The sequence below is a fragment of the Nilaparvata lugens genome, chromosome 6 (assembly GCF_014356525.2).
Source record: "Nilaparvata lugens isolate BPH chromosome 6, ASM1435652v1, whole genome shotgun sequence".
Taxonomy (NCBI): Eukaryota; Metazoa; Arthropoda; class Insecta; order Hemiptera; family Delphacidae; genus Nilaparvata; species Nilaparvata lugens.
Window position 1 is genome coordinate 6064254 of NC_052509.1, and position 14203 is coordinate 6078456.

The window sequence follows — 14203 nt, forward strand, 5'->3', positions numbered from 1 at the left end:
GGCAAAATATATCTAGGCTAATTAGTTATTACCACAAACAAGTCTGAAGCTTATGTGTGTATAGCATCTTCAAAAACCGAATAGGAGCTTCTTATTGTCTAAATTAATTGAACCAACATCGTTTCCCTATTTTTCTATGTTAATCTCGCATCCTGATTTTGCTGTTCTAAATATTGGCTCAACTCACACTCACGTGACTCAAGTCGAGAAGAGACTGCAACTCCAGTCTCCTCTCGACGCAGCATGTGTTTTCAAATGGTGACGTCGCGGAGACTAGAATCGACTGGTCTGAGTGTTACCATTTGGGAGTAAATTAAATACTATTTTTCAAGAGTATCTCAAACTGATAATATCTTACTTCAACTGAGATCTGATGTCTTACAAACAACTAATCTCTTACTATAGTGAGGTCCACGTTATAATGACAGTATTTGATCAACTTTGGTTTTGCTATCCTCGTCTATCATTTGACAAAGCCGGTGGTACTATCCTTTTCTAGGTCCACAACGATGACAATTATGTTTTTGAAAGTGTAGAAATATAATTAATTAATGCAGAGAATCGGCATCGCTATTCTTCTATCTTCATCCACTGCCATTATAAGGTGGACCACACTATAGGAGATCTTATTTTGAATTGTACATGATTTTTCTGATTAGCCAGTTATGTTTCGCTAGATCCTGGATTAATTCAGAAATATCTTTCTCCCTTATTACATGCTAGTAAAAGTAATGTTGGAATGTACTAGAAACTCAAAAATCTTATTTAGAAATTTAATTATACAGTAAAGCAGTATAAGAAAGCATGGTATATTACATACTCATCTTCCTACACTCTTCAAACCCAATAATTACAACGCATATTCTGAATACCTATGCCTACCAGCCATGTGGTTGAACTTTGAGTCATTCATACAAACAAACACGAACATCTCTTATTTTTCTCAAATTGAAAAAAACGCGTCTGAAAAACTGGTTATGAAGAGGTGTCATTGATCTTGGAGTAGTCTCCATTATGTAATAGGAAGTAGTAGTACTAGCTTTCGTGTCCTTACACAATTCTGTCCACTATAACCCCACTATAACTACTATAACCCCTATGATTTCATGATGCGTGCGTTCTGGGATAACCCTATAATTCGTACGAGGAACGAATGTTTGTAATTTTTTTCACTAGTTGATCGAAACAGGTCTGTTGTGAAGTCCAATTTCGCCTTATATCATGACTGTTACGAGCTGGCCAGTCTGGTGGGAGACGGTAATCGAATTATTGAGGAAACGTGAGCATGTACTCTGTCTAGTCTCGGATAATTTGCAGGATTTTGTTTTCACTAGACTCTAGAAATTAGTAGTTTGTTTTCTATGGTTTAGTTATTCTAGTGCACTGCTATACAATGTTGCACTGTAGTACACTAACCAAGCTTTATACGAGAACATATAACTAGTAGTTCTGTGAACAGTAGACCTCACGCAGTATTCTCATCCACAAGTACCTGACTGAAACTATAGACCTTAATATGGAAACAAAGACCTTGAAGAGATATCAAATCAAATCAAATTTTATCCTCACAATTTACAAATAATACAGTACAGTTACAGTACATTTATATATACCCTTACGTTATGAGAGACTCACATGTAGGCTTAAGCCTGTGTTTGTGAGGGCCTGGCGTAATTCGCTGAATTTAAAATCGATAAACTAAATTATGAAAATTGATATTATATTAAACTAAATTGAGAAAAATACAGATTAAAGAAAATGATATGAGTAAATGTTGATATTATAGGAAGAAAACAAATAATTGGCTGCAGAAACAGCCAGTTATAATTAATGTTATAATTTTTTTACTAAAAGTTAGTAAAACTAAAAGGTAGATACACTATAGCAATGCAATTAAATACCAAGTTATAAAGAATTTTCCAAACTTAAAATGAAAGATGGTGATGACGATGGACAATCCAGTCAAAAACATGTAATACTATAACAGTAAACTACACTGGCTACAAAAAAATAATAATAATAATAAGCACTATGGGACTTGGATTTCGAAGGACCACAGACAAGATCACCAAGTTCCACATTCCCTACCTATATACCTATATAGACCCACAATGCCTATGCCTTCCCAATGATAGCTCTTACTTGAAATTGAAGGCCGCCATTGGGGTATTTTAGCACGAGATATTATATCTATATATATTTGTAATACTATAGATCACAAAGGCATTGATGGCATTGGTATGTAATAATCTTATGGGTTGCCCCCTCAATGGCGGATTTCAATTCCAAGTACGACACTAGCGCTGCATGTGAGTCTATGCATCTTTAAGGTCTTTGTATGGAAATACGGCAATAGACTGGCTTCTCCACACATCTGTGTAATCACTTGTCAGCTGATTTATGATGAATAATTCTATAGTCTGATTTTTACTCCAATATTGGCGTATGAAGGAGACTCCTTTTTCCTTTTATATTATCCTTGAAATGCAAAATTTCCAAAAACCTTGTAATTAAAAAAGGAACATACCTGTCAAATTTCATGAAAATCTATACCGCGTTTCGCTGTAAATGCGCAACATATAAACATTTGAACATTAAGAGAAATACCAAACCGTCGACTTGAATCTTAGACCTCACTTCGCTCGGTCAATGAAAACAAGAATTTTGAAAATTATACAGGTAGACCCGTGCTGTGCATACACCTACGCGGGAAATGATTTTGATAAAAATCATCGTTTCAATTAAGAATTCCGACATTTAGATGTCGTAAGTAAACCAATTCCATCTATCAAAAATGTATGCAAAGAAATTTATTCTCTGTACAGATATCTTCTATTCTCGCTACATTGCATTGTATTTTCAACCCCTGAATTGATTCGTTAAAGACTTGCAAGATGACATAAAACCAATTGACTTTGAAAAACGTGGCTGGTCTTTTTAGGGATTAAATTTTTTTCGGTGACTGAAGAATTTGTTAGGACTGGGGGCGCCAGTCAAATTATCGGCAGAACCGGTTCAAGACTTGCTTGAAAAATTAAGTCCGGTAGCATAAATAAGAGACAAGAAGTGCAAGCAAGATGGTGAATGTGAGAGGAAGAAGGTGAAGAGAATAAGAAGAGAGCTAGAATAAACATCTGGGTGCAGTGACAGATATATCTCTTGTGTCTTGCCTGTCTTCTGATTATTTTGTACTACAAATAGTTAGTATACATCTTCTCTTAATCATGAATGGCAAACGAGAACAAGTAGGAAAAAATTATTGTTCAATTCTGTAGCATCTTTAAACTTGACAATCAAGAGCTGCTTTCATGAATCTTGGTTTGTAATTATAATGAAATCGAATATTTGATGGAATCTGTATAAATGAAACTAAGAATTTCTGGGACTGCAATAATTATTGACCGAAGAACCAAATAACAGAAGGAAATTCAATGAATAAAACTGTCCCAAAACCGGGAATTGAAATGACCAGTTGGCTAACTGCAATTTCTAATAATTCTTTACATCAATCATGGTTTGATATTATCAATGAATGATATACATGATTGAAGACTCAATAGTCAAAACCCAACTAAAGGAAGACATTCAATTGCAATCGTTTGATAAAAGAAAGAGGGAAGAGGTTATGAATATAATCAAATGTATTAAATGAGCTTTTCCTAAATAATTTCCTAACAGATAACAGAGAGCTTACTGTAATAATTGTTAACCATGGTTTGGGAGTAGATTCAGGGTTGAGTTTAGTATTAGCAAAGAAAATATAATAATCTGTATGTTTTCTATTATACTTTGTATTTTTTCTATAATATATTAGTGGAGCTGAGGAGTCCTCTCAGATTTGAATGAGTTTATTTTTGTTTATTTCCAGTTAGTTGCACAGGAATAACAACAACAGCCTTCTTGATTTGGGAGCAGGGATTGAACGTGCGTGTTTGGCAGCAGTAACATTTACATTATTCATTAGCAATTAGCCAGTAATTTGACAGTCATGTAAGAAACTGATTTTGTTGAACCATTATTCTCTTGAGAATCGATCTAAAAAATGAATTACAATTTGGAATCTGTCCTCTTACTATTTTCTATTAAATAGAATTTGTCATTCATTTCTATTTCTATTGTCATTCGATGAAATGAAAGTTGTGTATTAGAAGAGCGAAGGAAACTAGGAATTAGTGGAAATCGTGAGATGTAAAATGTATAGTATCATAGTTGACATGTGCGTTAACTATAATTATAATTACAATAGCTTTTAATTCAAAGTATATATAATATAGTAGATGACTTTCCTCTATATGGCTACAAATGAGTTGGAACTAGTTGCGATACAATAACATATAAAATAGGGTTCTTGATAGCTTTTTTTTTCATTTCAGTAATATTATCAATAAGTTATAGAAAACTTGCCTCTTCTTTGTTATTTTCTCTCTGTCCGCTCATCTCTCTTGTAGTCTATATTCTCTGTTCTTATCTCATTTCAAGACAGTCTTATCTCACATAACTTACTTTACCAAAATCTTCACAAAAATAAATTACTAGACAAAATTCTTTCTTATTGCTGTATTTTCTATCTCAACGAGACTACATGCTTCATAAAAGAGACAAATCTAGCTCAATCAATCACTCATTATTTTTGTTTTATGGGGCATTATTTAATCATTATGAAATGGATTCACGACAGAAAAAAAAAATTGTTTGAGGATGATGCCTCCATGAATTCTCTGCTTGTGCCTGAGAAATGGGAGGGGTGAAGATGAAAGCTCATGTCAAAATGGATCTTCAGTTATTTATTTATTTGGTTGAAGCAAACAATACAATAGTCGGAGAAGAAAAACAGGCTATTGCCCAATACTTCTTCAGTTAAGGTAAATTCCGATCCACTGGGTATATACTGAATATATTTAGCGAAGTTTGCCTCAAGCTGTCACTAGGTCAAAGAAAAAAAATAGACTATTAATTATGGAGTAATATTGATTCTTATTTCTTAGACAATTTCATAATTGATCATGCTTATTCTTCTTGCAAGAATTCTTGTGCTCCTCTTTCATAATTGACCGAGCGAAGTGAGGTCTAAGTTTCAAGTCGACGGTTTGGCATTTCTCTTAATGTTTAAATGTTTTAATGTTTGAATGTTGAATGTTTGAATGTTCAAATGTTTCTTAATTGAAACGATGGTTCTTATCAAAATCATTTCACTCGTAGGTGTGTGCACAGCACGGGTCTACCTGTATAATTTTCAAAATTCTTGTTTTCATTGACCGAGCGAAGTGAGGTCTAAGATTCAAGTCGACGGTTTGGCATTTCTCTTAATGTTTAAATGTTTGAATGTTTTTATGTTGCGCATTTACGGCGAAACGCGGTAATAGATTTTCATGAAATTTGACAGGTATGTTCCTTTTTTAATTGCGCGTCGACGTATATACAAGGTTTTTGGAAATTTTGCATTTCAAGGATAATATAAAAGGAAAAAGGAGACTCCTTCATACGCCAATATTGGAGTAAAAATCAGACTATAGAATTACTCATCATAAATCAGCTGACAAGTGATTACACAGATGTGTGGAGAAGCCAGTCTATTGCTGTATTTCCATAAGGTCTATAGTTTCAATCAGGTACTTGTGGATGAGAATACTGCGTGAGGTCTACTGTTCACAGAACTACTAGTAATTATTTGCCTTATTCTGTTGAAATCAAGAATTGAACGTTATTCTTCATTTTTCTACAGCTATGTGAATGGTTTGACTCCCACCTGATGTATATTATCTTGTATCGTTCATCATCATCATCTTTTTTATCATATTATTTTGCGATCCTCTTTATTTTACTGAAAATATTATCAAATGAGTCTCAAGTTACTCAGAATTGCAGAAAACTCATTCATTCATGTGGTCAAATTTTACTAAAATAAGTTGTGGTAGGTGGGACCTGTAGAGAGACACCCTCTTTCTATATTCAAGAATTTCAACAAAAATAGGCCACCAAGCTTATAGGCCTCTTGCAATTCCTATCACTCTTTCACAAGCAGAGAATCCCTGAATATTTCATGTACCGTAGCAAATTATGTAATAAATAAATTCTATGTACTTGTCAATGGATTTAGCCGGCTTCACACTACAACACACGTGGCTTTTCCTCCGCGGGTCACTGACCCTCTATTTATCGACCACAAATCTACACCTCGAGCCTATTAAGAGGAAGCTCACCTGATACAAGTGTCGCCGAATTAGGAGGAGGCTCACAACGTGTTGCCGCATCTGATACGCAGCTTGTTAATGAAATCAAGGACACGAATTTACTTCACGGTCCCGCTACAATGTCATTCGATACTGATCGATGGTTTCAAAGGATTGTAATGAAATTCAGTCGTAAAATGTCGTGGCACGAATAGTTTTACTTTTTGTGGTAGGAATATGTAATGAATTGGGGGTTTTATTGCCGAAACTGATTTGAATTCCATGTTTACTGCAGGAAGTGGATTTAAGATCATGATATCAATGATAATCATTCAGGTTTTATTCCTTGGAGCTTGGAGTATTGTATCGAAATTACTACAGAATCTCTTGATAAGAGATTAGGATGTTATACTCCAACTAATAAAACGAGTGTATTGGAGAACACCTGAAGAAGACATAGTTTCTTGTAGTGTTCCAAAATACAACTTCCATCAATTTGACTATTGTTAACGAAATATTATCTACAAATGTATAAAATACATAATTATTTCATCAATGTTGATAAAAATTGAAGTATATCATCCACATATTTGAAATAAAAAATTGAAGTATATCATCCACATATTTTAAATAAAAAATTGGAGTATATCATCCAGATATTTGAAATAAAAAATTGAAACATCAATTCGAGAACACTTACCAAAATCTTATCTACAGAAATGTATAAAATGCCTATTCCATCAATATTGATGACAATTTAAGCATGTACCATCTACATCTTTGAATAAATGGAACATCATAATTCTATTAGAGTATAGTTACCAGAATCTTATCTAAAACTCTAAAAAATACACAACCTCGTCAATATTGAAGGCAATAGAAGTATAGACCAAAAATTAAAAAAAATAAATAAAAATCTCAGTACCCTTTTTGAATTATTTAAAAATGGCATCAATGTTGAAACATGTTGTGATTAAATAATTCAAAAAGGGTACTGAGATTTTCTTTTTCTTTATATTTTTATTACAAGTAGCCCTATACAGAAAAGAGATAAGTATAGACCATCCCTCATCTTCGAAATGAAAAGTGAAACATTTTATGTTGATACCAAGGTATCTAGAATACAATGTATTGTAGGTACATTGCGTGATACTACTGTATGTTGACTCATCGTTGAATTATCATCATGTTACTACCGATACAAAAGTTTCAATCAGAAACACCCAACTCAAATTCCAAGTGTAAGGAAATAACGTTCCATTGTCAACCGCACGAAAAAAGACCGATGGAAATTGGAAGAGACGAGTCCCCCTCAGCACTCCCCCCGCACACATAGACGTTGCCAATTTGTCAGGAGGTGTATTATCAAAATATTAATTAAATTCTCATTTATAATCAGCTGTGGACAATGTTGATCAACTCTCATTTTGGCAACGTTGCACTCATCTGTTTCAATTTCCATCGGACTATTGCAATTATTGACTATAGTACTCTTTGCAATATAGATCCAAATCACGTTCTTACTGTAAGGATCTCTTCACTATTAGAATTCACACAAGTTATGACTCATACTCATGATTATCGTCATTATAGAAATGGATTGCCTGCAAAAGTAGATCTGCAAATTTTCCTCCTAGTCAGATAATATGATTTATAGCATGTTATTTTAACATGCGGACTGTCTAGTGTAGTGGTTTACAGAAATAAGTGGCTTGCATCAATCCAGACTAGAGACCGGTTTCATCTCAATTTCTTGTCTCTCTCCTGCATCTTCCATCTCAGTTCCCATCCGCAGAATGCCGGAAGAAGAGGAAGAATCTGTTTTTTCTTTTTGGAAGTAAAGACACCGGTGATGAATAGACACCATCGCGACGGCCTAATAACAAAGTGGAAAGAAAGATGGGAAGAAAATAAAGAAGAGAATTTTAAAACTAACTATCGTCAATAATTCTCCATCAATTTTCATTTTCAACGCACGATACGTGATCGGATTTTTGATTAAACATCATAACTCAAGCGGTCTTTAAAGGATGTCTTACTAGTTTTTAATAGAGGGAAATGTTCACCTGTCAAGTGAATAGTTTCCTTTTTAGTTTGTAAAGTCTGTACTGGTTTCATAGTTTGAATGTTTGTCCAATATTGCATAATTATGTAATTTTTAAGGCCATTCCACACAGCACGTGGCGTGCGTCCAGCCACGCACGCCACGCCGGCCATACTAGCCACATGCCAATTCACACCGCCACGACTGTTGCGATGCTATACCGGCCACGTTTCCCGTCAGTATGCAGGAAGATGTCAACTCCGACGGTCCTGTGGTGTGAATCTGGATTTTCTTGTGGCTCACCTTGGTTTGATGACTCCAGCAGCAGCAGTAGTAATGATAATGAGCTGGTTTTATTGTATTCGGTGACAGCACGGGACCAGTGGGTACATACAAAAAAGGAAGACCTATGGCGAATTCCATCATTTAATGCGCGACCTTGAGGCTGACAATGATAGTATACGTTCTATACGATAGTATACGTCTAGTATACGTTCTGCGCATGCTCGGACCAAAACGTGGCCGGACACTTTGAAAAGATCGCTCAGAGAGCGAACGGTAGCCACGCGTGGCTAGTATAGCAAGCGTTGCTGCGTGGCCGTGGCTGCTATGTGAATTGCTTCATTTGATTAGCTGGGAAGCGATGTTTTGAAAAGTAGCTAGCGTGCGTCCAGCCACGCACGCCACGTGCTGTGTGGAATGGCCTTTAGGATGATGCCAAATTGAACTCCACATTTTTGGGTGATTGGTGATGGAGGGTTTATATTCTGATGATATTTTTGGTGATCCTCTATTCATTTGTAAACATACTAGTAGTTGTGTGAACAGTAGACCTCACGCAGTATTCTCACCCTCAAGTACCTGATTGAAACTATGACCTTATAGAAATACAGCAATAGACTGGCTTCTCCACACATCTGTGTAATCACTAGTCAGCTGATGTATGATGAATAATTCTATAGTCTGATTTTTACTCTAATATTGGCGTATGAAGGAGGCTCCTTTTTCCTTTTATATTATCCTTGAAATGCAAAATTTCCAAAAACCTTGTATATAGGTCGACGCGCAATTAAAAAAGGAACATACCTGTCAAATTTCATGAAAATCTATTACCGCGTTTCGCCGTAAATGCGCAACATATAAACATTTAAACATTAAGAGAAATGCCAAACCGTCGACTTGAATCTTAGACCTCACTTCGCTCGGTCAATTATTTATTCATGGAAAATTGCTATAAAACGTAGGTAGATTCCCATCGCAGCATGTATTCCTTGAAAGAACATGATTTAAAGTGCTTCTATCGTCTATTGAGGATGATTATTATTGTTTCAAGTTATTCATTATTCTAATAAACTATGATTGCCAAACTGATGTATTCTTTCTTCTTTTTGCAGGTAAGCTGATGAATCATGATCGAAACCTGATGGAAACTTGGATTATATGTGAGTTAACCATTCGTATACATTATAAGCTTGGAACTAATTTATAAGCAGATAGTGATTAGTGGACTTCTTACACTGGAAGTGTTCTTCACTCATAGCTTCATAGCGAATAGCTTCAACAATGTTCATAACACAGTTTTCAACGTCATTATCAGATATGAAATTATTGATAAATACTGATTAAAATTTTCATTCATAAGCACAATCTAGAATTTGATAAAAATTTCTCATTAGAGAAAGGTTTTTCAAGCCTTTACCAGACCCAATTTCTAATTACCTGACCTCTGAGTAGCTACTTTCAGCTCAAGCTAAGAATTGGAAAGGCTAAAAAACAATGATTTCCAGCTACGACAGACGAGCCATCAAAATACATTTTGGAAAATATATACATACTAGCCGTCAGGCTCGCTTCGCTCGCCATATCCGTCTAGCCAGGAGGCTCCGCCCCCTTGTCCCCCGACTGGATCGTCCAGAAATGAGATTCGCTTCGCTCGCCTGCATTTTCATTTCAGCATGCTTCATTCCATCAGAAAGTCAAAGTACTGAGAAAACGCAGAAAAGCTGAGAAAAAACGCTAGTTTTGGGCGTATCTTTGATGAAATATTAAAGTCACCTCATCACAACATTTTTAGACCCTACCTAAACCTCTGTCTAAAATTTGGACATTTTCTGTCTATTACTTGATGAAAGAACTGAGAAAACGCTAATTTTGGGCGTATCTTTGGTGTTATTTCAAATTCCTTCTAACACAACATTATTACACCCTAGCTTAGCTTCTGTACTAAATTTGAACAATTTCTGTTCATTTGTTCTCGATAAATCTGAGAAAAAGCAAAAAAACGCTGGAAAAACGCTTATTTTGGGCGTATCTTTGGCGTTATTTCAAATTTCTTCTAACACAACATTATTACACCCTAGCTGAGCTTCTGTACTAAATTTGAACATTCTCTGTTCATCTGTTCTCAATAAAGCTGAGAAAGCGCTGGAAAAATGCAGATTTTGGGCGTATCTTTGGAAATTTTTCCAAATCCGTTCTTAGTGTGCCTCTAAAGGGCCAACTGAACATACCTACCAAATTTGAACGTTGTTGGTCCGGTAGATTTTTAGTTCTGCGAGTGAGTGAGTGAGTGAGTGAATCAGTCAGTCAGTCAGTCAGTGAGTGAGTGCCATTTCGCTTTTATATACTGTATATAGAAACTCAACTCTGTCTCAGAGTTGAAATTGAGACAAGCGTTTCGTCATGGAAACCAACATCAATTTCATAATATGCCTTCCAACTCGAGTACCTGAGTTTCTGTGACATTTAGGCAATATCCAAAACAGAGTAATTTATTACCCAAATTTTGAATATCTAGATCAATCTCAGTTATTATTTATCAGTTTCACAAAAACGAAGCTCTAGATTTTCTAGCTACGACCAAGCTCATCGAAAATACTTCTCTTTCTTCCTTCTTCTTTCTCTTAAACAAGAAAGAAAATTTTCTTCTCTTCTCATCGAAAATATTTCTCTTTTTCCTTCGTCTCTTCTCTTAGGCCCGTATGCAGATACGTGGTTTAAACGGAGAAATGTCAGCTGTTCGTTTACCCCGTATGAAACACATTATGATGAATGCAACCTGATCTGCAATTAAAGGAGGTTTAGCGTTAAACGCATATGGCCCTAAGAGAAGAAAGAAAATGTTCAATGTTTTTACCACAATAAATTTAACATTTTAATAATGTGGTTAATTACCACAATATCAACTTCTCAACTACACAAAAAGTGAAAGAAAATGTTCTTCTCTTCTCAACGAAAATACTTTTATTTCTTCTTTCATCTTCTATTCTCTTAGAACAGAAAGTGAATTGTCTTCTCTTTTCATCGAAAATACGTCGTTCTTATCGGGAAAGCCAAGTTTATCGTCGGTCATTATCGGAAATATTGACAGACTTGAGACAAGCGAAAAAATTTCACAAAACCTTAATCGGCTTTTTCGACAGAGTGATGAGCTCATTTTTCCCGGGCTCTTGAGAACCGGCCTTGATGGCATGACTTTGGGTCGATTGAGGCTTTCCTTCTCCCTTTTCTTTCCCCTCCTTTTATCCTTTTTCTCCCTTCCCTTTCCACTCATTTTCGTCTTTTTTCACTGCGATTCTAATCGTCACACATACACAGTACAGACTATAGAAATCGATTGGGAAAGTTATTTGTTTTTCAGCATGTCGTGACGACACTGTGAACGGAAAAACCGATTTCAACTTTTCAGCCAGCGTGTCTTGGCATGTGGTGTGATGGGGGGCGGGTGGAAGGGGTGTTTCTCACCCCCCCCCCACGCAACATGCCACCCAGACACAATCCTCTCTCATGCCTTTTGGAAGTGTGTTAGCAGGGAATAGGGACTTGAGACCAGTGGGGAACGAGTGTGAGAGAGAGGGAAGAGTGAGTCAGTCAGTCAGTGAGTGAGTGCCATTTCGCTTTTATATACTGTATATAGAAACTCAACTCTGTCTCAGAGTTGAAATTGATACATGCGTTTCGTCATGGAAACCAACATCAATTTCATAATAATTATGCCTTTCAACTCGAGTACCTGAGTTTCTGTGACATTTAGGCAATATCCAAAACAGAGTAATTTATTACCCAAATTTTTGATCATCTAGATTAATCTCAGTTATTATATATCAGTTTCATAAAAACCAAGCTCTAGATTTTCAAGCTACGACCAAGCTCATCGAAAATACTTCTCTTTCTTCCTTCTTCTCTTCTCTTAAACAAGAATAGTTATTTGTGCAACTAGTGCGCAAAGTGACAGTTTGCTGCACCGAAAGAAACGTTTTACACCCGAGCCGTAGGCGAGGGCGGAATGGTTTGTTGAGTGCAGCAGAGGAACTTTGCGCACGTATTTCACATTAAGTTTTACCTACAGTTACCATTGAATATGAAACGTGGGTAATTATGGGTAAAATTGCCTGAAATCCATCAAATGTTTTTCTGTGTAATTTTATTATTGATAGAAACCTTAATCCTAAAATCCTAAAGTCCTCGTTGTCCTTGGTTATAATATATAATGAATAATAATTAGCGCGTTGTGCTTGGTTGCACCTCTGCTCACTATAGCAGCCACAGCAGTCACTGTTACCAACTTCATTTTGATTTTGCTGCACTGTTGCTCCATATAACCTACTAAGTATTTTGCGTTGCCATGTTGCAAATCTGGAGTGCAGAAAAATTTTTCCCGCACTAGAGCGGAAAAGTGATTCTTTTCGTTCTGTAATCAGTGCAGCAATGGCCACTTTTCAACGTAACTGTAGGAAAAGAGAATTTTATTCTCTTCTCATCGAAAATACTTCTCTTTTTCCTTCTCTCAGGCCCGTATGCAGATACTCGGTATAACGGAGAAATGTTAGCTGTTCGTTTACCCCGTGTAAAACAAATTATGATGAATGCAACCTGATCTGCAATTAAAAAAGGTTTAGCGTTAAACGCATATGGCCATAAGAGAAGATAGAAAATTTTCTTCTCTTCTCAACGAAAATACTTTTATTTCTTCCTTCTTCTATTCTCTTAGAACAGAAAGTGAATTGTCTTCTCTTTTCATCGAAAATACGTCGTTCTTATCGGGAAAGCCAAGTTTATCGTCGGTCATTATCGGAAATATTGACAGACTTGAGACAAGCGAAAAAATTTCACAAAACCTTAATCGGCTTTTTCGACAGAGTGATGAGCTCATTTTTCCCGGGCTCTTGAGAACCGGCCTTGATGGCATGACTTTGGGTCGATTGAGGCTTTCCTTCTCCCTTTTCTTTCCCTTTTTCTCCCTTCCCTTTCCACTCATTTTCGTCTTTTTCCACTGCGATTCTAATCGTCACACATACACAGTACAGACTATAGAAATCGATTGGGAAAGTTATTTGTTTTTCAGCATGTCGTGACGACACTGTGAACGGAAAAACCGATTTCAACTTTTCAGCCAGCGCGTCTTGGCATGTGGTGTGATGGGGGACGGGTGGAAGGGGTGTTTCTCACCCCCCCCCCACGCAACATGCCACCCAGACACAATCCTCTCTCATGCCTTTTGGAAGTGTGTTAGCAGGGAATAGGGACTTGAGACCAGTGGGGAACGAGTGTGAGAGAGAGGGAAGAGTTTGTCCCAGTTGTGAAAATCGATGCAGGCCTGCCTTAAAATCTACCACCCTCCGGTAACACTTCACTATATTTTCCTCTTCTTTTTCTTCTTCTTCTTCTTCTCCTTCTTTTCTTTTTCTTCTCCCTCTTCTTCTTCGTCGTCTTTTCACTGTGTGATTCATCGTCAACATCCTAGTATTCATTTTTTGCTTCTTATTCTAATTGTGCTCTTCACCATAATCATCATGATCATTTTTTTATTTTTCTTCTTCTCCTACTTCTTCTTTTTATTCTTCTCCTTCTTTTTCTTCTTCTTCTTCTTCGTCGTCTTTTCACTGTGTGATTCATCGTCGTCTTCCTATTATAAATTTTTTACTTCCTATTCTAATTGTGCTCTTCATCATCATCATCATCATCATCATGATCATTTTTTTCTTTTTCT

The 14203-nt window shown here is 36.1% G+C and overlaps 1 protein-coding gene across 2 annotated transcripts in view; it reads left to right on the plus strand.

Moving 5' to 3' along the window:
- Positions 1-14203, plus strand: part of LOC111050320 (ecdysone-induced protein 78C) — a 126450-nt gene that overhangs the window by 75326 nt on the left and 36921 nt on the right. The window lies entirely within an intron of this gene.